The 26,539-nt window shown below is 49.0% G+C and overlaps 1 protein-coding gene across 3 annotated transcripts in view; it reads right to left on the reverse strand.

The window, feature by feature from the left end:
• RBM27 (RNA binding motif protein 27) overlaps positions 1 to 26,539 on the reverse strand; it is a 455,159-nt gene that overhangs the window by 144,690 nt on the left and 283,930 nt on the right. The window lies entirely within an intron of this gene.

Raw genomic sequence — 26,539 nt, forward strand, 5'->3', positions numbered from 1 at the left:
GAAGTCTGCTTCCCAGTTTCCATTCCCGGAATGAAACACTGCTGACAGTGCTATCACATGATTTTCCGCCCAGCGAAAAGTCCTTGCAGTTTTTGCCACTGCCCTCCTGCTTCTTGTGCCGCCCTGTCTATTTACGTGGGCGACTGCCGTGATGTTTTATCCCACTGGATCAATACCGGCTGACCTTGAAGCAGAGGTCTTGCTAAGCTTAGAGCATTATAAATTTACCCTTAGCTATATTTATGTGGAGAAAAGTCTCCAGACTTGATCACACTCCCTGGAAATTTTTTCCTTGTGTGACTGCTCCCCAGCCTCTCGGGCTGGCCTCCGTGGTCACCAACATCCAAAACTGAATGCCGAATCTGCGGCCCTCTAGAAGATGAGCACTCTGTAACCACCACAGGAGAGACACCCTTGTCCTTGGATATAGGGTTATCCGCTGATGCATCTGAAGATGCGATCCGGACCATTTGTCCAGCAGATCCCACTGAAAAGTTCTTGCATGAAATCTGCCGACTGGAATTGCTTCGAAGGAAGTCACCATTTTTTTACCATGGCCCTTGTGCAATGATGCACTGATTTTAGGAGGTTCCTGACTAGCTCGGATAACTCCCTGGCTTTCTCTTCCGGGAGAAACACCTTTTTCTGGACTGTGTCCAGAATCATCCCTAAGCACAGGAGACTTGTTGTCGGGATCAGCTGCGATTTTGGAATATTTAGAATCCACCCCTGCTGTTGTAACAGTATCCGAGATAGTGCTACTCCGACCTCCAACTGTTCCCTGGACTTTGCCCTTATCAGGAGATCGTCCAAGTAAGGGATAATTAAGACGCCTTTTCTTCGAAGAAGAACCATCATTTCGGCCATTACCTTGGTAAAGACCCGGGGTGCCGTGGACAATCCAAACGGCAGCGTCTGAAACTGATAGTGACAGTTCTGTACCACGAACCTGAGGTACCCTTAGTGATAAGGGCAAATTTGGGACATGGAGGTAAGCATCCCTGATGTCTCGGGACACCATATAGTCCCCTTCTTCCCGGTTCGTTATCACTGCTCTGAGTGACTCCATCTTGATTTGAACCTTTGTAAGTGTTCAAATTTTTTTAGACTTAGAATAGGTCTCACCTAGCCTTCTGGCTTCAGTACCACAATATAGTGTGGAATAATACCCCTTTTCTTGTTGTAGGAGGGGTAATTTAATTATCACCTGCTGGGAATACAGCTCGTGAATTGTTTCCCATACTGCCTCCTTGTCGGAGGGAGACCTTGGTAAAGCAGACTTCAGGAGCCTGCGCAGGGGAAACGTCTCGACATTCCAATCTGTACCCCTGGGATACTACTTGTAGGATCCAGGGGTCCTGTACGGTCTCAGCGTCATGCTGAGAGCTTGTCAGAAGCGGTGGAACGCTTCTGTTCCTGGGAATGGGCTGCCTGCTGCAGTCTTCTTCCCTTTCCTCTATCCCTGGGCAGATATGACTCTTATAGGGACGAAAGGACTGAAGCTGAAAAGACGGTGTCTTTTTCTGCAGAGATGTGACTTAGGGTAAAAACGGTGGATTTTCCAGCAGTTGCCGTGGCCACCAGGTCCGATGGACCGACCCCAAATAACTCCTCTTCCTTTATACGGCAATACACCTTTGTGCCGTTTGGAATCTGCATCACCTGACCACTGTCGTGTCCATAAACATCTTCTGGCAGATATGGACATCGCACTTACTCTTGATGCCAGAGTGCAAATATCCCTCTGTGCATCTCGCATATATAGAAATGCATCCTTTAAATGCTCTATAGTCAATAAAATACTGTCCCTGTCAAAGGTATCAATATTTTTAGTCAGGGAATCCGACCAAGCCACCCCAGCTCTGCACATCCAGGCTGAGGCGATCGCTGGTCGCAGTATAACACCAGTATGTGTGTATATACTTTTTATGATATTTTCCAGCCTCCTGTCAGCTGGCTCCTTGAGGACGGCCCTATCTATAGACAGTACCGCCACTTGTTCTGATAAGCGTGTGAGCGCCTTATCCACCCTAAGGGGTGTTTCCCAATGCGCCCTAACTTCTGGCGGGAAAGGGTATACCGCCCATATTTTCTATCGGGGGGAACCCACGCATCATCACACACTTCATTTAATTTAATTTATCTGATTCAGGAAAAACTACGGTAGTTTTTTCACATCCCACATAATACCCTCTTTTGTGGTACTTGTAGTATCAGAAATATGTAACACCTCCTTCATTGCCCTTAACGTGTGGCCCTAATAAGGAATACGTTTGTTTATTCACCGTCGACACTGGATTCAGTGTCCCTGTCTGTGTCTGTGTCGACCGACTAAAGTAAACGGGCGTTTTAAAACCCCTGACGGTGTTTTTGAGACGTCTGGACCGGTACTAATTGTTTGTCGACCGTCTCATGTCGTCAACCGACCTTGCCGCGTGTTGACATTATCACGTAATTCCCTAAATAAGCCATCCATTCCGGTGTCGACTCCCTAGAGAGTGACATCACCATTACAGGCAATTTCTCCGCCTCCTCACCAACATCGTCCTCATACATGTCGACACACACGTACCGACACACAGCACACACACAGGGAATGCTCTGATAGAGGACAGGACCTACTAGCCCTTTGGAGAGACAGAGGGAGAGTTTGCCAGCACACACCAAAAACGCTATAATTATATAGGGACAACCTTATATAAGTGTTTTCCCTTATAGCATCTTTTTTATATATTTTTAACGCCAAATTAGTGCCCCCCCTCTCTGTTTTAACCCTGTTTCTGTAGTGCAGTGCAGGGGAGAGCCTGGGAGCCTTCCCTCCAGCCTTTCTGTGAGGGAAAATGGCGCTGTGTGCTGAGGAGATAGGCCCCGCCCCTTTTTCGGCGGCCTCGTCTCCCGCTCTTAACGGATTCTGGCAGGGGTTAAATATCTCCATATAGCCCCCGGAGGCTATATGTGAGGTATTTTTAGCCAAAAATAGGTTTTCATTGCCTCCCAGGGCGCCCCCCTCCCAGCGCCCTGCACCCTCAGTGACTGCCGTGTGAAGTGTGCTGAGAGGAAATGGCGCACAGCTGCAGTGCTGTGCGCTACCTTAAGAAGACTGAGGAGTCTTCATGCCGCCGATTCTGGACCTTCTTCTTGTTTCAGCATCTGCAAGGGGGCCGGCGGCGAGGCTCCGGTGACCATCCAGGCTGTACCTGTGATCGTCCCTCTGGAGCTAATGTCCAGTAGCCAAAGAAGCCAATCCATCCTGCACGCAGGTGAGTTCACTTCTTCTCCCCTAAGTCCCTCGTTGCAGTGATCCTGTTGCCAGCAGGACTCACTGTAAAATAAAAAACCTAAGCTAAACTTTTCTAAGCAGCTCTTTAGGAGAGCCACCTAGATTGCACCCTTCTCGGCCGGGCACAAAAATCTAACTGAGGCTTGGAGGAGGGTCATAGGGGGAGGAGCCAGTGCACACCACCTGATCCTAAAGCTTTACTTTTTGTGCCCTGTCTCCTGCGGAGCCGCTATTCCCCATGGTCCTTTCAGGAACCCCAGCATCCACTAGGACGATAGAGAAAATTTGTTAAAGTGACATACAATCCGATCCCTACCAGCCTTGCACTAGCATTGAGGATCGGAAATACACAGAAACTGACAGAATTATAGTAAAGTCAGAAATCACACTCGCACAGGTTATACATTAGTATAATAAGCAATATGAGCACAATCAACTATAGATACATTTCAAGTATGTAGGAAAAACATTACTGCATGACCTTATATAGGAGTTTAACCGTATTCAGTCGCACAGCAAAAGAAACAGCAGCAGTAGTTTACAGACTCATACGCATCAAGCACTTATCCAACTATTCGTACTCAAAGGTAGATAGATACTTAGTGCTATATCACCCGGCTCAGGAGCGTGGGATACAGGGAGACTTTACCCTGCTTCCAGGATCGATCAATACGTTCGTGAACGCTGTGTGGATCCAGACGCTATTAGTGTACACAACCGCCCCATGAACCTACACAGACGCCCAACTGAAAACCGACGCACCAGTCATACAGCCGCCTAAGCTGCGACTGGATCCTTTTAGATACACAGCGTCTCAGACGGAAACAAGAACTCCGTTCATGGCGGGAAACTCAGAGGAAGCTGGTTATGAACTGGGGGGAGGCACGACCAAGGGAGCATCTTACTCCCCACTGCTGACATCAACCCTAGGGATGGCGGCCTCATACTACCCCTGGAGCCTATGATCCCCGAGGCCTTGCACTGGTGCACCCGAGGTGGCAGCCGCATCGGCTACTGTTCGGTAGTCTCCATCCTGAAACAGTGCGGCTGTGTCTCGCATTTCCCCTACTAAGCTGAACCGATGCCTTACCTTCTCCCCGTGCTCCGGCCACAGCCTGGTAAAGTCTGCTGGACTTGCTAGTACATCCTACACAGACGCACGCTGAAACAGCACGGTACACGAGGGTAAGCATTGCCGCGATCTGGTGGGGAGTTGTTGGAGCGACTTTCTAAGGTACATATAAGACGCTTTTTAGAAAAGATCTCTTAAAAAAACTAGTAAGACTATGAAAAAAAAAAAAAAAAAAAAAAAAAAGCTTATGGCTGCTAATAACCAAGCAGCCATTGACCATGGTCCGGCTCCTGCAGCACCAAACAAAAAACTGATTTGCCTGAGGCAGGGATACCGGGACGGGCCCGCTTCATTCTGGGAGGCCGAAAGCTTTGATCGTTTGGTGCCAATCCGCTGTCGCTACCTCATATCCCAATGTTATCCTGTGGATAATCTGTGGACCCTGCAGGAGAAATGCCGGCTTCATGTGAAGCTCAACTCAACCATCATGGAAGATGATGTATGGGGAGCTACAGGATTACGCCCCAAGCACAACACCCTCCGAGCTGAAACCAAGGCCAATAGGAGTACAGACTTCCAGGACAGGTACTTGAGGTCCACATCTTTCAAAAGGCTCAGACACCGCCGATTGGGAAAAAGGTCAACACTAGGTTGAGATCCCAAGGAGCCGTAGGCAGCTGGACCCAAAGGACCACATGAATGAAGGTCTGAAATTCCAGAAGCAGGGCCAAGCAAGCAGCGCTGAAAGAAGATGGACAAGGCAGACAGTTGTACCTTCAGGGAGCCTAAACGAAGACCAGCATCCACCCCCACCTGAAAGAAGAATAGGCAGAATAGCTGAAATTAAGTAGTAGTTGAGAAACCATGCCTTTTAAACCATGTTACATAAGACTTCCAAATACGATGGTAGTGAGTGGACGCTACAGGCTTCAGAGCACGAAGCATGGTGGTAAACCCTGCATCCAGGCTACCCTTCCATTTTAACATTTTCAGCCTCACTCACTCTGTTAAAAACAGCCACTGTAAGTTGGGATACACAAAAAGACCCTGCTGAAGATATGGCTTGAGTGGCAACGGCCACAGGTCTTCTACAAGAAGCAGCCAAAGGTCCAAACACCAAGCCAATCCAGAGCCACCAGGATGACTGTGGTGGACCTGTGCTTGACGTGTTTGAGCACCCATGGCAGAAGAGGAAAAGGCAAAAAGATGGTACCGCCACAGAACAGTCAAAGCGTCGACCACCTCTGTTGCTGGATCTGCGCCTGGAAGCAATACCTCGGCAACTGGTGATTCCGCTGAGAGGCCGCAAATGCCAGACCACTTGTTGGAACACCTCTGGATGACTGGTCCATTCCAAGGGGTGGAGATCTTGGTGACTAAGATAGTCTGCACTCCCAGTTCTCAACTCCTGGTATGAGACATTGGAGATTGCCATTGCGTGTCTTTCTGCCCACTACAGGATGTGGCTGGACTACCTCATGGATATACAACTCTGCTTTCCCACTTCCTAATTCATGTACGCCATGGCCTTGGATTTGATTTGTCCAATTGCACGCGGATTGGCAGACTTTCTAGAAGGGGAGAAGCTGCTTAGAGAGCATTGTAGACCACCCTGGGCTCCAGCACACTGGTGGGCAGAAGTGCCTCTTGCCATGACTACAGAGCCTGGAATCGGCTGTCACCACCCCCCCAGCCATTAGCTGTCAGGAAAACCCAATTCCAGATGCCGAAGCAGCAACCTGCAGTGAGATGAGCAAACGGGTGCCTTCAGAGCAGAGAGATGTGGGTGTGAGGGGACAGACGCACCCAGCGGTGCATGAGAAGATGGACCCTCACTACTGGGAGAAAAGTACCAAATGACGTGGACTGGAATGGAATCTGCCAAACTGAATAGCTTTGAAAGATGCCACCATCTTGCTCAGCAGGCAAACACAAAGGTGAACTGCCAACTTCTTTAGCTTGAGAACCATCCTGACCAATTCCTGAATGACCCGATCCTTGTCTAATGGGAGGGACACTCTGCAGGGAGGTGCCCAGGTTTATGGGCAGAAACTGGAGACGCTGGAAAGGCAGGAGGTTGGATTTTTGGAAATTGACAATCAAGCCACGCTGGATGAGAATATAGTGCGTCGAGGAAACATGAAGTTTGTTCACTGATGAAGCCTCGAGGAGGGTCACCAAGAAAGGGACAATTGTTACCCCCATGGATCGGAGATGTTCAATCACAACAGGCATCACCTTGGTAAAGACCCAGAAAGCTGCCGAAAGGCAGAGCACGAAACTAATAATGAATATCCCGTATGGCAAATTGGAGGAACGCCTAACGCTATTTCCAGAGTGGAATGTGCAGGTAAGCATCTCTGATGTCAGAGGACACCAGGAATTCTGCAGCCTCCAGACCCGCAAATCACCAAATGGAGGGATTCCATCTTGAACCAGTGAAATATCAAATAAAGATTTAATGATTTGAGATTCAAAATAGGCCGGACTGAACTGTCAGGATTTGGATACACAAACAGATTTGAATAAAAACCTTGAGTGTGCTGAGGCATTGGGACTGGAACAGACACCTCAGATACAAGAAGCTTGGCTATTGCCTGCTGCAACACCTGCCACTTTTGACCAAAGACCAGTAATCCTGTGATACAAAACAGACCTGGGGGAGTAAAAACAAACTCTCTTGTATCCATGGGATAAAAGATTACTAACCCAGACATTCAAACAAGTCTGGAACCAAATTTCTCTGAACAAGAACAGACCGACATCCACCATGAGGAACCCCCAGGTGGTACGGAAGACACCACTTTGTCCATAGGCTTGGGGTCCGGATGAGGGCTAGGTTCGGTCTGACGACCCCTTAGCTTTCCACGTATAATCACAGATGAGGCACCACTGGCTTTGCCACAAAATCGGGTAGGCACCCAATGGGAATGAAAGGAGGACAACTAGTAGGTTCCGTGGCTGAAGGCAAAAAGGTACTCTTGCCACACATGGCCAGAGCAATCCACTTGTCAAGCTCTGGACCGAACAAGAAAATACGATTTTAATACCTACCGGTAAATCCTTTTCTCTTAGTCCGTAGAGGATGCTGGGGACACTTCAAGAACCATGGGGTATAGACGGGATCCACAGGAGACATGGGCACTTTAAGACTTTCAAAGGGGTGTGAACTGGCTCCGCCCTCTATGCCCCTCCTCCAGACTCCAGTTATAGGAACTGTGCCCAGGGAGACGGACATTTCGAGGAAAAAGATTTATTGTTAAACTAAAGGTGAGATACATACCAGCTCACACCTCAAGCACGCCGTACAACATGGCATTTAACACAACGCAAGTCAACGGCATGAATAACATCAGCAACAGGCTGACTATAAACGTAACACAACATGTGTGTAATCACAACTAACAACTGCAGATACAGTACGCACTGGGACGGGCGCCCAGCATCCTCTACGGACTAAGAGAAAAGGATTTACCGGTAGGTATTAAAATCCTATTTTCTCATACGTCCTAGAGGATGCTGGGGTCACATCAAGAACCATGGGGTTTATACCAAAGCTCTAGAACGGGCGGGAGAGAGTGGATGACTCTGCAGCACCGACTGACCAAACATGAGGTCCTCATCAGCCAGGGTATCAAACTTGTAGAACTTCGCAAAGGTGTTTGAACCCGACCAAGTAGCTGCTCGGCAAAGTTGTAATGCCGAGACCCCCCAGGCAGCCGCCCAGGACGAGCCGACCGTCCTGGTAGAATGGGCCTTCACCGATTTCAGTAACGGCAATCCAGCCGTAGAATGAGCCTGCTGAATCGTATGACAGATCCAGCGCGCAATAGTCTGCTTAGAAGCAGGACCCCAATTTTATTGTGTGCATACAAGACAAACAGAACCTGTTTTCCTAAACTGAGCCGTTCTGGCGACATAAATTTTCAAAGCTCTTACTACATCAAGAAGCTTCGATTCCAGCAAGGCGTAAGTAGCCACTGGCACCACAATAGGTTGGTTCAAGAAGAACGATGAAACCACTTTCGGCAGAAACTGCTGACGAGTCCTTGATTCTGCTCTATCTTCATGGAAGATCAAATAAGGGCTCTTGTGAGACAAGGCCGTCAATTCAGATACCCGCCTTGCGGATTCCAAGGCCAACAGCATGGCCACTTTCCAAGTAAGGAATTTCAATTCTACCTCCTGTAAAGGTTCAAACCAATGAGATTGAAGGAACTGCAACACCACGTTAAGATCCCATGGTGCCACAGGGGGCACAAAGGGACGTTGGATGTGCAATACGCCTTTCACAAAGGTCTGAACTTCTGGAAGGTAGGCAAATTGTTTTTGGAAGAAAACCGATAAAGCCGAAATTTGAACTTTAATTGAGCCCAACTTTAGGCCCGCATCCACACCGGCTTGTAGAAAATGGAGAAAATGTCCTGAAATTCTTCCGTAGGAGCTTTCTTGGATTCACACCAAGACACGTATTTTCTCGAAATACGGTGGTAATGTTTAGACGTTACTCCTTTCCTAGCCTGAATAAGAGTGGGGATGACTTCCTTGGGAATACCCTTTTGGGCTAGGATCCGGTGTTCAACCTCCAAGCCGTCAAACGAAGTTGCGGTAAGTCTTGGAACACGCACGGCCCCTGCTGTAACAGATCCTCCCTCAGAGGAAGAGGCCAGGGATCTCCTATGAGTAATTCCTGAAGATCTGGATACCAAGCCCTCCTTGGCCAATCTGGAACAATGAGGATCGCTTGAACCTTTGTTCTGCTTATGATCTTTATCACTTTTTGAATGAGTGGAAGCGGAGGAAACACGTACACAGACGAAACGCCCACGGTGTCACTAGGGCGTCCCCTGCTATTGCTTGCGGGTCTCTCGACCTGGAACAATATCTTTGAAGTTTCTTGTTGAGGCGAGACGCCATCATGTATCCTGGATGGGGATCGTGTCTGCTGAGGAAGTCTGCTTCCCAGTTGTCCACTCCTGGAATGAAGATCGCTGATAGAGCGCTTGTATGCCTTTCCGCCAAACGGAGAACCTTTGTGGCCTCTGCCATTGCCGCTCTGCTCTTTGTTCCGCCCTGGCGGTTTATGTACGCTACCGCTGTTATGTTGTCCGACTGAATCAAGACGGGCCGATTGCGAAGACGACGTTCCGCTTGCAGAAGGCCGTTGTGAATGGCCCTTAACTCCAGAACGTTTATGTGTAGACATTTCCTGGCTTGACCATTTTACCTGGAAGCTTTCACCCTGCGCGACTGCTCCCCAGCCTCGGAGACTCGCATCTGTGGTCACTGCGATCCAGTCCTGGACCCTGAACCTGCATCCCTCTAGGAGGTGAGAGCTGTGCAGCCACCACAGGAGTGAGATTCTGGTCTTGGAGGACAGGGTTATCCTTCGGTGCATGTGCAGATGGGACCCGGACCACTTGTCCAATAGGTCCCACTGAAACATGGAATCTGCAAAACTGAATGGCCTCGTAGGCCGCCACCATCTTCCCCAGCAACCGAGTGCATTGATGGATCTATACTCTTGCTGGTTTCAGAATTTGTTTGACCAGGTTCTGAATTTCCAGAGCCTTTTCCACTGGAAGAAAAACTCTGTAATTCTGTGTCCAGAATCATTCCCAAAAACGACAGCAGTCTCGTCGGAACCAACTGCGATTTTGGCAAGTTAAGGAGCAAACCATGTTGCTGCGGAATTGTCAGGGAGAGCGTAATGTTCTGCAGTAATTGGTCCCTGGATCTCACCTTTATCAGGAGATCGTCCAAGTACGGGATAATTGTGACTCCTTGTTTGCGCAGGAGAACCATCATTTCGGCCATTACTTTGGAGAAAACTCTCTGAGCCGTGAACAGACCAAACGGCAACGTCTGAAATTGGTAATGACAATCCTGAACTGCAAACCTCAGGTAAGCCTGATGTGGATGATAAATGGGAACATATAAGTAGGCATCCTTTATGTCTACCGACACCATAAAATCCCCCTCCTCCAGACTGGAGATCACAGCCCGGAGAGATTCCATCTTGAATTTGAAATTTTTTAGGTAGAAATTGAGGGATTTGAGGTTCAGGATTGGTCTGACCGAGCCGTCTGGCTTCGGGACCACGAACAGGCTCGAATAAAAGCCTTCTCCCTGTTGCGACGGGGGAACCCTGACAATGACTTGATTGTGACTTAATTTTTGTATTGCGGCGCATACCACTTCCCTGTCTGGAAGAGAAGCTGGTAAGGCTGATTTGAAAAATCGGTGAGGGGGGACGTCTTGAAACTCCAGTTTGTACCCTTGGGACACTATTTCTAAAACCCATGGGTCCAGGCCCGAACGAGCCCAGAACTGACTAAAGAGCCTGAGACGTGCTCCCACTTGTGCGGTCTCCCACAGAGGAGGCCCAGCGTCATGCGGTGGACTTAGCAGAAGCCGGGGAGGACTTCTGCTCCTGGGAACCGGCCACGGCCGGTGAGCGCTTACCCCTTTCCCTACCCTCTAGTGGCAAGGAAGGAAGACCCTCGGCCTTTTCTGTATTTATTGGGCCGAAAGGACTGCATCTGATAGTGGTGTGCTTTCTTTTGTGGTGCAGGCACAAAAATGATGACTTACCCGCGATAGCCGTAGATACCAACCCAGCGAGGCAGTCACCAAACAATACACCACCTTTACATGGTAGAGACTCCATAGCTTTCTTAGAGTCAGCATCAGCATTCCATTGATGAAGCCACAATGCTCTCCTAGCTGAGACTGCCATGGCATTGGCCCGTGATCCAAAGAGGCCAATTTCTCTTGCAGCTTCCTTTAGGTAGACTGCAGCGTGCTTGATATGACCTAGCGTCAGAAGAATGCTATCCCTATCCAGGGTATCCATTTCAGATGACAAGTTATCTGCCCATTTTTCGATAGCACTACTCACCAACGCAGATGCAATGGCTGGTCTGAGTAGCGTACCCGTGGTGATATAAATGGATTTCAATGTATTTTCCTGCCTACGATCCGCAGGATCTTTTAGGGCTGCCGTGTCAGGGGACGGAAGAGCCACCTTTTTGGACAGCCGTGATAAAGCTTTGTCCACAATGGGGAGTGACTCCCATTTTTCCCTATCCCCAAAGGGAAACGGATACGCCACTACAATCCTTTTGGGAATTTGAAACTTTTTGTCAGGACTTTCCCAAACCTTTTCACAAAGCGCGTTCAGTTCATGAGGGGGAGGAAAAGTTACCTCAGGTTTCTTCCCTTTATACATACAGACCCTAGTATCAGGAACAGTAGGGTCCTCAGTGATATGGAATACATCTTTTATAGCCACAATCATGTACTGAATGCTCTTTGCCAGTTTTGGATCTAATCTGGCATCACTATAGTCGACACTTGAGTCAGTGTCTGTGTCGGTATCCGTGTCTGCCAGCTGGGCAAATTAACGTTTTTGTGACCCCGAGGGGGTCCGGACTTGAAACACATCCTCTACAGATTTCTTCCAAGCCTGGTTCTGAGACTCAGATTTATCCAATCTTTTATTAATCAGAGCCACATTTGCATTCAAAGCATTCACCCAATCCGGTGTCGGTGGTGCCGGGTCCGGACAATGCCCTGGCACTTAGTCCGCTCTTGCCAGTTAGTAATGTGAGGTTAGAGAGCTGCCCAGGTCGCGCACCCCCCCCGCGCCCTGCACCCTGTAGTGCCGCTGAATGTGGGAGCATGGCGCGCAGCGCGGCGGGCGCTGTGCGGTACCTCAAAGCAGTCACTGAAGTCTTCTGATCTTCTACTCACCTGTCTTCTGACTTCTGGCTCTGCAAGGGGGGTGACGGCGGGCTCTGGGAACGAGCATCTAGGCGTACCTAGGAATCAGACCCTCAGGAACTAATGGTGTCCTGTAGCCAAAGAAGCAGAGCTTTTAAACTCACAGAAGTAGGTCTGACTTCTCTCCCCTAAGTTCCACGAAGCAGGGAGACTGTTGCCAGAAGTTCTCCCTGAACATAAAAAACCTAACAAAGTCTTTTCAGAGAAACTCAGTAGAGCTCCTCAGTGTGCATCCAGTCTGCCTGGGCACAGATTCTAAACTGGAGTCTGGAGGAGGAGCAGAGGGAGGAGCCAGTTCACACCCCTTTGAAAGTCTTAAAGTGCCCATGTCTCCTGCGGATCCTGTCTATACCCCATGGTTCTTGATGTGACCCCAGCATCCTCTAGGACGTATGAGAAATCCCCAGATTACAGAAGTGGCTCTACGGCTCGCTTTGATTCTGCATTGGCTAGCTAAGTCGAAAGCCCGGCAAGCAACCACTGCTGAAGCAGCGATCTTTGAACTCACCTGGCCAACTTCCACGGAGGCATCTCCCAGGTAAATAGCCAACCTCCTTAATTGCTCGGCTAGGGAGTTAATGATAGCTCGCGGAGCGTTGGACCGCAAGTCCACGACCATTTCTCAATTGCCTTATATACCCAAGCGCCGGCATACATTTTAGGGTTGTTTCCAACTTCCTATCAGATCCATCTCGCAAGGATATGGTTCACGGGAAAGGGAGCAGCGTCTTTGTTGGTATACGAGATACGGAAAGATCCACTGGAAGAATGGTCTTCCACTTAACATTGTCGACAGACAGGAAGAAAACAATTGGACATCTGGAACTTCTTGTTCGTATGTTTTCAAGCTGCAATCAGCTGCTTCTCTATCTGTAGGGAAGGGGGAAAGTAGTCTCTTTTTCTTACCAAATAAAGATGTATCTCAAGACTCTGCAGGCTCTGAATCAGAGTTCTTAAGAACCTGATGGACTGCCAGGATTAGGGATTCTATCTCCCGGGAGCCTGGATCCACCACCTGCAGAGTGGAATCCTCCAAGTCTTTCATCAACTGAACTACGTCCCAAAGATGTCGTCAAGAAAAGGATCACTGTCACAGTGCTCAGCATCTTAAGTCGAAAGCTACCTGTGGAGCCCAGTGTACCTCGCAGAAAGATTTAACAACGCAGTTCCTTATGGGAGGGGATGCACTGTAGCGGGCACAAGAACCCGGCGTCCAAAGGAAGCATCCTGGGAGGCGGAAGTATCGAAGGCATAGAACCTTATGAACGTGTTCACTGATAAGCACGTAGCCGACTTGCACAACTGTTCAAGGGTCGCACCACGGCTGGCCGACCAAGAAGGTCCAATAGACCGAGTAGAATGGGCTTTGATGGTAGCAGGAGCTGGTAGACAAACCTGTACATAAGCATATGCAATCACCATTCTAATCCATCTGGCCAAGGTCTGCTTGTGAGCAGGCCAGCCACATTTGAGAAATCTAAACAGCACAAAGAGAATCAGACTTCATAATGGAGACAAATCCCTTCTCGTAGATACGGAGAGCCCGTACCACATCCAAAGACTGCTCTTTGGAGGACAACTCAGGAGAACTAAAGGCTGGAACCACAATCTCCTGGTTAAGGTGGAAGGAAGACACCACCTTAGTCAAATAACCAGGGCGCGGTCTAAAAACCCCCCGGTCACTGTGAAAAATCAGGTAGGGGGACTTACAGGATAAGGCACCTAAGTCATACACTTCTAGCAGAGGCAATAGCCAGCAAAAACAAAACCTTAAGGGAAAGCCACTTAAGGTCTGCAGACGCAAGAGGTTCAAAAGGATACTCCTGCAAGGCCTCCAGAACCAGTGACAAATCCCAAGGGGCCACTGGTGGTACATAAGGAGGTTGAATCCGGAACATGGAAAGCATGTACATCAGGCAGGGTAGCAATCTTTCTCTGAAACCATACCGACAAGGCAGAAATGTGAACCTTGAGGGATGCCAGACGAAGGCCTAAGTCCAGGCCCTGTTGTAGGAAGGCCAAAAGTTTGGCCGTACTAAACTTGTAAGAGTCATGATGGTTAGATGTGCACCAAGCAAAGTAAGAATTCCAGACCCTATGGTAAATCCGAGCAGAAGCTGGCTTACGGGCCTTCAACATAGTATGAATGACCGCCTCAGAAAAACCCTTGGCCCTCAAGACGGAAGCTTCAAGAGCCACGCCATCAAAGCCAGTCGGGCCAAATCTTGGTATACACAAGGGCCCTGAACGAGGAGGTCTGGTCGTTGTGGAAGTAGAAGGGGACGCTCTATCGAGAGACCCTGCAGATCTGAGAACCAGTGCCATCTGGGCCACACCGAAGCGATCAGAAGCAGGGTTCCTCCTTGTCTGAACTTCCTTAGTACTCTGGGCAGGAGTGACACCGGAGGGAACAGCTGAAAGCTCCATGGGATTGCCAGTGTGTCTACGAATGCCGCTCGAAGATCCCTTGTCCTTGCTCCGAAGACCGGAACCTTGTGATTGTGTCGAGACGCCATCAAGTCCACATCTGGAAGGCCCCACTTGTCCACGAGGAGTTGAAATACTTCTGGATGGAGGCTCCACTCTCCGGCGTGTACATCCTGACGACTGAGAAAGTCCGCTTCCCAGTTGAGGATCCCCTGAACGAACACTGCCGATATGGCTGGCAGATGGCGTTCCGCCCACTGAAGAATCCTTGATACTTCCCTCATCGCCATGCGGCTTCGAGTGCCGCCCTGATGATTTATGTACACCACTGTGGTGGCATTGTCTGATTGTACTTGAACAGGTCTGTTTTGTATCAAATGCTGGGCCAGGTTCAGTGCATTGAACACCACCCGCAGTTCCACAATGTTTATCGGGAGGAGACTCCTCCTTGGTCCACCGACCCTGAAGAGAGTGTTGCTCCACCGCGCCCCAACCTCTCAGACTGGCATCCGTCATCAGAAGGACCCAGTTGGAGATCCAGAAGGGATGACCCCCGTTGAATCGTTGGTCCTGAAGCTACCAGCTCAGTGACAGACGGACCTCCGGAGACAAGGGGATCATTTGAGACATAATCCGGTGAGGTAGGCCGTCCCACTTTGCCAGAATCCACTTCTGTAGAGGGCAGGAATGGAATTGAGCGTACTCCACCATGTCGAAGGCCGACACCATGAGACCCAGTACTTGCATTGCCAAATGTATCGACACTTGCAGACAGCATAGGAAGCATCGAATCTTGTCCTGAAGTTTCAGGATCTTCTCCTGAGACAAGAACAACCGCTGGTTCTAAGTGTCCAACAATGCCCCCAGGTGTACGATGCTGAGCAGGGACCAGGGAAGATTTCTTCCAGTTGATGAGCCACCCGTGGAGTTTTCATAATCTGGATTGTCACATCCAAATGTCGTAGAAGAATTTCTGGGGAGTTTGCCAGGATCAGCAAGTCGTCTAGATACGGGAGGATCCTGATCCCCTGACGGCATAGCACAGCCGCCATTACCGCCATGACTTTGGTGAAGACCTGCAGAGCCGTGGCCAACCCAAAAGGTAACGCCCGAAACTGGTAATGAAGGTTGCCCATCACAAACCTCAGGTACTGCTGATGTGACATTGCAATAGGAATATGCAGGTAGGCATCCTGTATGTCCAGGGAGACCATATAGTCCCCAGGCTCCAAGGCCGGAACAAGAGCGCGTAGAGTTTCCATACGAAACGTGGAGACCCTCATATTTGTTCAAAGACTTGAGATTGAGAATGGGCCGCGAGGACCTGTTCTGTTTCGGGACTAGAAACAGCGGTGAATAGTACCCCTTGCTTCTTTGAGCCAGAGGCACCTGTACTACTACTCCTATGTCCAGGAGGGACTGTACCACCGAATGAAGAGTTTTTGCCTTGACCGTATTCGAAGGGACATCTGTCAGGCAAAATCGATGAGGGGGACAATTCTTGAAGGATACGGCGTAACCTCGAGTGACGACTTCCCGTACCCAGGCATCGGAAGTGGTCATCAACCATTCCTGGGTAAATCCTAGAAGTCGGCCCCTCACCCTGGGAACCCCCAGAGGGAGGCCCGCCCAGTCATGCGGCAGGCTTGTCCGTTTTGGAAGCAGGCCGACGGGCAGCCCAGGCCCGCTTGGGTCTGGGCTTAGCAGGTTTGGAAGTACGAGCTTGTTTCGGGTACGCCTGACCTTTTGCCTTTCCTGGAGGACGAAAAGGAGCGAGAGAAGATACTTTTAAGCCTTTGGCACCGAAGGTGCCGTACTCGGTAGGCAAGCCGTTTTAGCAGAAGCTAAGTCAGCCACGATCTTATTGAGATTTTCTCCGAAAAAAAGGTCTCCCTTGAAAGGGAGTACCTCCAGGGTTTTCTTAGAATCCAGATCCACAGACCAGGATCTGAACCAAAGGATACATCGAGCTAAGATGGACGTAGTCGCAGCCTTGGCCGCCAGCACCCCGGCATCGGAAGCCGCCTGCTTAAGATAATGAGAAGCCGTGGTAATATATGAGATACATTGTCTAGCATGATCAGAAGCGTTGTAAGGTAGCTCCGCCTCCAGCTCCTGAGCACATGCTTCAACAGCTTCAGCAGCCCATGTCGCTTCAATGGATGGCCTATGCACAGCCCGTCAGGGGGTAAATAGCCTTTAAACAACCCTCCACACGTCTATCCGTCGGTTCCTTCAGAGAAGTGACGGTAGTCACTGGCAGAGCAGAGCAAACTACCATCCGTGCCACACGAGAATCTACAGGCGGAGGAGTTTCCCAATTTTTACATAGCTCCGCAAAGAGGGTAGCGAGCACAACATTTTCTTATGCTGCATCAACATTGTTCCTGGATTTTCCCAGGATTCCTGATGTATGTCAGCCAGGTGTTGAGAATGAGGCAAAACTTGTTTAACCACTTTCTTACGTTTAAATCTGTCCGGATTTTTAGACACAGGCTCAGGTTCCGGTTCATCAGAAATTTGAAGAATCAGCCTGAATCAAATCAGGGACATCCACCTGTGACCATCCCTCCCCATCTGAAGCATCAGAGTCAGTGTCTGTGGGGTCAGTGTATGCGCCATCCTCATCAGAGGAGGTGTCTGGAATGGTGGTGGATTGTGAGGAAGTAGCGGCCCGTTTAGAAGACGCCTTAAGTCCTAGGCGGGCGAGAGTTAGACGTCTTTTTAGTCAGTGATGGGTTCAAGTGCTGTAACTGTGATGAGATCAGGCGCACAGGCGGTCCCACAGGGGGCGTAAGTTTAGTTACCAGCGTATTTAATAACGTGGAGAAGGTAGCCCAGGGCGGGTCATTGTGGACCCCCGTTGCTACAAACCCACTGGGGGGCAAAGAACCCCCAGAACCTAAACACTCTGCTGCCATGTTTTCCTCAAATGAGACTGCAGCGGCAGCACCACCCAATGTGGAATCAGCCCCAGTTCAGTTGCCCCTTGCAGCTGACATAATGGGAAGCTCAACATCAGGCAACCTAGTACAATATTAGCAGCACTATATCTAACAAGAACTCACAGTGTAGTGTTATCAGCACAAACTGGGAACACAAGAGATATATGGCGACCAGAAATCACAGAGAAAAATACCCTGTGATATACATCCAGTATATGCTGTGTTTATTTATATATATATATATATATATATATATATATATATATATATATATATATATATATAAAAACACAGCAAATACTGGATGTATATTACAGGGTGTTTGTACCGAACAACCCTGACTTTCTTAACTAACACTGTCCACTGACAGGTAGAATACTTAAGTGTCCTGTAAAATGCACAGCGCTGACGTGCAGGAGGCTTTACAGAGGAGGATTTGCCCAAGCAGTCCCAGGAACAGCGCAGCTCCGTGTAACGGCGGATGACAGGGAGTGACGGAGAGATATGCCGCTCCGGGGCGGGAACATTTGCCTAAATGGCACGCTGAGGGAAGGGGCTACAGGTCAGGCCTTATTTTCCCCTGCTGGCATCCCCACTGGGCGCTGCGGGCTGTCAAACAAACGGTTTTATGAAGAAAACTGACCTGTGGCCTGGTGGCTAGTGGAGCCCCTGCCCCTTACAGTGTCCACACCAGCGCGTGCGCGGTCCGCCTCCCACCAGCCGCGCTGGATTGCGATTACAGCGGGCCTCCCCCTGTATGCGGCCACGCGATCCGGGAGGACAGCGGCGAGTGTGTGACCAACTAGAAGAACACCGGAGCCTCCGCTGTAATTACCCGGCAACCAGGGCGCGGGAGTGTACAGCGGCGCTGGGAGAGTGATGGAGCTGCAGCAAGGGATGTCTGACTGACATCCAGACACAGCTGCAGCCCTTGAAGTCTTCAAATTTCTTTCTTCTTGAAACAGCTTTTCTTTAGGGCTGCAGGAGCAGCCCCCCTGTTGACTGCCTGCTTACTGCAAGGCACCAACTACAAAACTGAGCTCCTGTGCACGGAGGCAGGGTTATAGAGGAGGCGGCGCTATGCATCTTGGGAACAGTCAAAGCTTTGAGCCTGTTGGTGATTCTCGGATCAAGATCCTACTCTACACCCCGATGTTAATCCCAGTGTACCCCACAGCAGAAAATAAGAATTTACTTACCGATAATTCTATTTCTCGGAGTCCGTAGTGGATGCTGGGGTTCCTGAAAGGACCATGGGGAATAGCGGCTCCGCAGGAGACAGGGCACAAAAAAGTAAAGCTTTTACCAGATCAGGTGGTGTGCACTGGCTCCTCCCCCCATGACCCTCCTCCAGACTCCAGTTAGGTACTGTGCCCGGACGAGCGTACACAATAAGGGAGGCAATTTGAATCCCGGGTAAGACTCATACCAGCCACACCAATCACACCGTACAACTTGTGATCTAAACCCAGTTAACAGTATGATAACAGAAAGAGCCTCTTAAAGATGGCTCCTTAACAATATAACCCGAATTTGTTAACGATAACTATGTACAGTATTGCAGATAATCCGCACTTGGGATGGGCGCCCAGCATCCACTACGGACTCCGAGAAATAGAATTATCGGTAAGTAAATTCTTATTTTCTCTATCGTCCTAAGTGGATGCTGGGGTTCCTGAAAGGACCATGGGGATTATACCAAAGCTCCCAAACGGGCGGGAGAGTGCGGATGACTCTGCAGCACCGAATGAGAGAATTCCAAGTCCTCTTTTGCCAGGGTATCAAATTTGTAGAATTTTACAAACGTGTTTTCCCCCGACCACGTAGCTGCTCGACAGAATTGTAATGCCGAGACCCCTCGGGCAGCCGCCCAAGATGAGCCCACCTTCCTTGTGGAATGGGCCTTAACAGATTTAGGCTGTGGCAGGCCTGCCACAGAATGAGCAAGTTGAATTGTGTTACAAATCCAACGAGCAATCGTCTGCTTAGAAGCAGGGGCACCCAACTTGTTGGGTGCATATAGTATCAACAGCGAGTCAGATTTTCTGACTTCAGCCGTCCTTGAAATGTATATTTTTAAGGCTCTGACAACGTCCAACAACTTGGAGTCCTCCAAGTCGCCAGTGGCCGCAGGCACCACAATAGGTTGGTTCAGGTGAAACGCTGATACCACCTTAGGGAGAAAATGCGGACGAGTCCTCAGTTCTGCCCTATCCGAATGGAAGATTAGATAAGGGCTTTTATAAGATAAAGCCGCCAATTTAGATACTCTCCTGGCGGAAGCCAGGGCCAGTAACATAGTCACTTTCCATGTGAGATATTTAAAATCCACCTTTTTCAATGGTTCAAACCAATGGGATTTGAGGAAATCTAAAACTACATTTAGATCCCACGGTGCCACCGGAGGCACCACAGGAGGCTGTATATGCAGTACTCCTTTAACAAAAGTCTGTACCTCAGGAACTGAGGCCAATTCTTTTTGGAAGAATATTGACAGGGCCGAAATTTGAACCTTAATAGATCTCAATTTGAGACCCATAGACAATCCTGATTGTAGGAAATGTAGGAAACGACCCAGTTGAAATTCCTCCGTCGGAACACTCCGATCCTCGCACCACGCGACATATTTTCGCCAAATGCGGTGATAATGTTTCGCGGTGACTTCCTTCCTTGCCTTAATCAAGGTAGGAATGACTTCTTCTGGAATGCCTTTCCCTTTTAGGATCTGGCGTTCAACCGCCATGCCGTCAAACGCAGCCGCGGTAAGTCTTGAAAGAGACAGGGACCCTGTTGTAGCAGGTCCCTTCTCAGAAGTAGAGGGCACGGGTCGTCCGTGACCAACTCTTGAAGTTCCGGGTACCAAGTCCTTCTTGGCCAATCCGGAGCCACTAGTATTGTTCTTACTCCTCCTCACCGTATAATCTTCAATACCTTTGGTATGAGAGGCAGAGGAGGAAACACATATACTGATTTGTACACCCAAGGTGTTACCAGTGCGTCCACAGCTATTGCCTGTGGATCTCTTGACCTGGCGCAATACTTGTCCAGTTTCTTGTTGAGGCGAGACGCCATCATGTCTACCATTGGTCTTTCCCAACAGTTTATTAGCATGTGGAAGACTTCTGGATGAAGACCCCCCTCTCCCGGGTGAATATCGTGTCTGCTGAGGAAGTCTGCTTCCCAGTTGTCCACGCCCGGGAAGAACACTGCTGACAGTGCTATTACGTGATTCTCCGCCCAGCGAAGAATCTTGGCAGCTTCTGCCATTGCACTCCAGCTTCTTGTGCCGCCCTGTCTGTTTACATGGGCGACCGCCGTGATGTTGTCCGACTGAATCAACACCGGTTTTCCTTGCAGGAGTGGTTCCGCCTGGCTTAGAGCATTTTAGATTGCTCTTAGTACCAGAATGTTTATGTGAAGAGACTTTTCCAGGTTCGTCCATACCCCCTGGAAGTTTCTTCCTTGTGTGACTGCTCCCCAACCTCTCAGGCTGGCGTCCGTGGTCACCAGGATCAAATCCTGTATGCCGAATCTGCGGCCCTCCAATAGATGAGCCTTTTGCAACCACCACAGAAGATATACCCTTGTCCTTGGCGACAGGGTTATTCGCAGGTGCATCTGAGGATGCGACCCTGACCATTTGTCCAACAGATCCCTTTGGAAAATTCTTGCATGGAATCTGCCGAATGGAATTGCTTCGTAAAAAGCCACCATTTTTCCCAGGACTCTTGTGCATTGATGTACAGACACCTTTCCTGGTTTTAGGAGGTTCCTGACAGGTCGGATAACTCCTTGGCTTTTTCCTCGGGAAGAAAAACCTTTTTCTGAACCGTGTCCAGAATCATCCCTAGGAACAGCAGACGTATCGTCGGAAAACAGCTGCGATTCTTGGAATATTTAGAATCCAGTCGTGCCGTCGAAGAACTACTTTAGATAGTGCTCTTCCGACCTCCAACTGTTCTCTGGAACTTGCCCTTTTTAGGTCGTGCAAGTAAGGGATAATTTAGATGCCTTTTTTCTTTGAAGAAACATCTTTTCGGCCATTACCTTGGTAAAAAGGCCCGGGGTGCCGTGGATAATTCAAACGGCATCGTCTGAAACTGATATCGACAGTTCTGTACCACGAACCAGAGGTACCCTTGATGAGAAGGACAAAATTTGGACATGGAGGTAATCCTTGATGTCCAGGGACACCATATAGTCCCCTTTTTTCCGGTTCGCTATCACTGCTCTGAGTGACTTTATCTCGATTTGAACCTTTTATGTAAGTGTTCAAAACATTTTAGATTTAGACTATGTGTCACCAAGCCGTCTGGCTTCAGTACCACAATATAGTGTGGAAAAATAATACCCTTTTCCTTGTCGTAGGAGGGGTACTTTGATTATCACCTGCTGGATATACAGCTTGTGAATTGTTTCCAATGCTGCCTCCCTGTCGGAGGGAGCCGTTGGTAAAGCAGACTTCAGGAACCTGCGAGGAGAAGATGTCTCGACTCTCCAATCTTTACCCCTGGGATAATACTCGTACGATCTAGGGGTCAACTTGCGAGTGATCCCACTGCGCCCTGAGACTCTTGAGACTACCCCCCCACCTTGAGTCCGCTTGCACGGCCCCAGCGTCATGCTGAGGACTTGGCAGACGCGGTGGAGGGCTTCTTTTCCTGGGAAAGGGCTGCCTGCTGCAGTCTACTTCCCTTACCTCTATGTCTGGGCAGATATGACTGGCCTTTTGCCTGCATGCCCTCATGGGAAAGGAAAGATTGAGGCTGAAAAGACGGTGTCTTTTTTAGCTGAGATGTAACTTGGGGTAAAAAAGGTTGGATTTCCCAGCTGTTGCTGTGGTCCCCAGGTCCGATGGACCGACCCCCAAATAACTCCTTCCCTTTATACAGCAATACTTCCATCTGCCGTATGGGATCTGTATCACCTGACCACTGTCGTGTCCCTGACATCTTCTGGGAGATATGGACAACGCACTTATCTTGATGCCAGAGAGCAAATATCCCTCTGTGCATCTCACATACATATATATAGAATGCATCCTATTAAATGCTCTACATGAATAAAATATTTTCAGTCAGGGAATCCGACCAAGCCAACCCAGCACTGCATCTCCAGGCTGATGGCGATCGCTGGTCGCAGTATAACCACCGTATGTGTGTATATACTTTTTAGGATATTTTTCCAGCTTCCTATCAGCTGGCTCCTTGAGGGCGGCCGTATCTGGAGACGGTAACGCCACTTGATAAGCGTGTGAGCGCCTTATCACCCTAAGGGGTGTTTCCCAACGTACCCTAATTTCTGGCGGGAAAGGGTATAACGCCAATATTTGCTATCGGGGTAACCCTACGCATCATCACACACTTCATTTTATTTTATCTGATTCAGGAAAAACTACAGGTAGTTTTTTCCACTCCCACATAATACCCTTTCTTGTGGTACTTGTAGTATCAGAAACACGTAACACCTCCTTCATTGCCCTTAACGTGTGGCCCTAATGAGAAATACGTTTGTTTATTCACCGTCGACACTGTATTCAGTGTCCGTGTCTGTGTCTGTGTCGACCGACTGAGGTAAATGGGCGTTTTTAAAACCCCTGACGGTGTTTCTGAGACGCCTGGACCGGTCCTAATAGATTGTCGGCCGTCTCATGTCGTCAACCGACCTTGCAGCGTGTTGACATTCTCACGTAATTCTCTAAATAAGCCATCCATTCCGGTGTCGACTCCCTAGAGAGTGACATCACCATTACAGGCAATTTCTCCGCCTCCTCACCAACATCGTCCTCATACATGTCGACACACACGTGCCGACACACAGCACACACACCGGGAATGCTCTGACAGAGGACAGGACCCACTAGCCCTTTGGGGAGACAGAGGGAGAGTCTGCCAGCACACACCAAAAACGCTATAATTATATAGGGACAACCTTATATAAGTGTTTCTCCCTTATAGCATCTTTTATATATATACAATATCGCCAAAATCAGTGCCCCCCCTCTCTGTTTTAACCCTGTTTCTGTAGTGCAGTGCAGGGGAGAGCCTGGGAGCCTTCTCTCCAGCTTTTCTGTGAGAGAAAATGGCGCTGTGTGCTGAGGAGATAGGCCCCGCCCCTTTTACGGCGGGCTCGTCTCCCGCTATTTTTGAAGTTAGGCAGGGGTTAAATATCTCCATATAGCCTCTGTGGGCTATATGTGAGGTATTTTTTGCCTCTAATAAGGTTTTTATTTGCCTCTCAGAGCGCCCCCCCCAGCGCTCTGCACCCTCAGTGACTGTTGTGTGAAGTGTGCTGAGAGGAAAATGGCGCACAGCTGCAGTGCTGTGCGCTACCTTTATGAAGACTCAGGAGTCTTCAGCCGCCGATTTTGGACCTCTTCTCTCTTCAGCGTCTGCAAGGGGGCCGGCGGCGCGGCTCCGGTGACCATCCAGGCTGTACCTGTGATCGTCCCTCTGGAGCTAGTGTCCAGTAGCCAAGCAGCAAATCCACTCTGCACGCAGGTGAGTTCACTACTTCTCCCCTAAGTCCCTCGTTGCAGTGATCCTGTTGCCAGCAGGACTCACTGTAAAGTAAAAAACCTAAGCTAAACTTTCTCTAAGCAGCTCTTTAGGAGAGCCACCTAGATTGCACCCTTCTCGTTCGGGCACAAAATCTAACTGGAGTCTGGAGGAGGGTCATGGGGGGAGGAGCCAGTGCACACCACCTGATCTGGTAAAAGCTTTACTTTTTTGTGCCCTGTCTCCTGCGGAGCCGCTATTCCCCATGGTCCTTTCAGGAACCCCAGCATCCACTTAGGACGATAGAGAAATGTAATATTAAAAGTGTGCATGGACGACAAGGTAGCCGTTGTGCACTGCTGTTCAGCTCAGGGATGGTGTCTCGCTGCTCATGCAACACCCAAAGACCACCTTTAATCAGACATGCTGGAGCGTCTGTCTGCTAAAAATGTATGCATGGAGCATCACCGCCATAATCCACCTGGCACGGGCCTGTTTCAACACTTGCCATCCACTCTTGTAAGAGTCGCAAAGAACAAACAGATCCTATGTCTGTCTCAGGGGTGCACCCCGAGGCTTACGATAAACAATGCAGGTATTTCACATTCGGGGATGTGGTATCTACGGCACACAGCGTCCACAGACTCTCCTATACCCTGTAGCAGAATATAATACATCTAACCTACAAACGGGACTGGAACGCAGACATGGAACATCTGAGCACTTACCTTTGCTGTGCTGCTACAATGGTCACAGTAATGCTGGCAGCCGAACGGATCCCTGCAAAGCAGATTGGAGGCAGGGCTGCACACTCCAGAGGCTTCCTCCTACTCCATCTGTGTTGAGGCTCTGAAGGACAGCCACAGCACTGTTGGTTGGCTCATGTCGTGCATTGTGAACTTCTGCTGCCTGCCGTACCTGAATTCACCCCTGCTTTGACTGGCTAGGTTCCGCCCCCTCACAGAAGGGGGCATGACCTGAAATCAATAGGGCCCACTGGGGAATTACCGCTCCCCTGTCTGAGACAGTATTTCAGATTTGAAGACACCTGTATTAAACCTTGTAGGGGCTGTCCTAAATCCTGAGCACAAAGTGTGGAATGAGGAGCAGGGACCACTGAGGATTATTCACACGCCACATGAGAGATCAACTCACTTACAGAATTTGTAACTGAAGGGAAAACAAAACAGAAGCATGACTCCCACTGCAGCTAATTAGAAAGTTCTGCCATAGCGAAAGCAAGACTTGCAACCCAAGAAGGCATCAACACAGCCATAGGTAACCCCCATAGGGCAGCGAGAATGCTGTTATAGGCTTCACTGTGAAGCACCAGAGTAAGTTCCTTTTCTAGACAGTCAATAATTTCTATTACGTTATTATAAAAGGAATGGATAAAAAAAAATCCATTTATACTAGACTTTAAAGTCCCATTATAAACATAGTAAGAATAATCCAGACCCCATTAATACACATATATATATATTGAACAACAGTTTGCCTTGCCAGAAACAGAAAATGTATAGAAAAAAATAAAATAGAAAAGAAATTATCTCAAAATACTATCCTTATATAACAGGGTAGTGGAGGAGAGGATGCAGAACTAACTACAGACCTTGTCTAGCGTTCCTGATGAGAACGTGCACTGCACAGCAAAGAGGCAGAATTAATCCAGGAGGAAAGTGCACTCTGAGAACACTGGTTTTCATCCTTAGCAACTGAACGCAAGAGATAGTCTTCCAATGTCTGGTTCCCTGCATCTTTCAGCAAAATGTGCTTAGCAGCAGTCACTAACCAATACCAAGAGAGGAGTCCATTAGCACAGAGCGAGACCTGGTTATGATCTCAGCCTTCTGACTGATATCCCAAGCACTTCCCTGATATGTTGTTTCCAGAGGGCAGGTAAAGCTCCACTGTCTAATGTCTGGAGAAGCTTGTGGATCCCGGACACTATCCTACGATGGGTCCTTCTGAAGAGTCTCTCTTAGTGAAAGCAGACTCACGGATCTGGGGCTGCCTTCCGGCAATCCCATCGAGGACATGTACATAAAAATGAAAGAAAGAAAAGTCTGGTCAGGCATAAGCAGCCTAACCCACAGCAACTGGCTCCAGTGGCCAAGTGCTGTGGATAGAAGGAAGCCAGGGAATAGTTGTTAGAGTCAGAATTCTGACAAGTTCTGTTCTAAAGTGCCAGGCTCTGCACACCAATAGCTAGACCCTAGTTCTGCAGATTCCCCCCGTGGATGAGGGAGAAGAAAAAACAACTCTCAGCTTAGATTTAGTGACACCCAAGGCTGAGGGGGTTCAGCACCCCAGCTCTTGGGGTGCTCAATCTCAGGAAAGCTCATATATTGGTTAAATGGTATCTTAGTTGTGATAAGTGACAATGCAATAAGTCAAGAAAGATTGGAAACAACACAATGCTAATAGTAAAACCTGGAAACTTATAGTAAAGCAAATCAAGAAACAAAATAACCCCCACAAAAACACCATGTTAAACCGGAAGGACCCGCAGGTTCTTTTCTGCTCTAAAGTT

The sequence above is a fragment of the Pseudophryne corroboree genome, chromosome 6, assembly GCF_028390025.1.
Source record: "Pseudophryne corroboree isolate aPseCor3 chromosome 6, aPseCor3.hap2, whole genome shotgun sequence".
NCBI classification, from domain to species: domain Eukaryota; kingdom Metazoa; phylum Chordata; class Amphibia; order Anura; family Myobatrachidae; genus Pseudophryne; species Pseudophryne corroboree.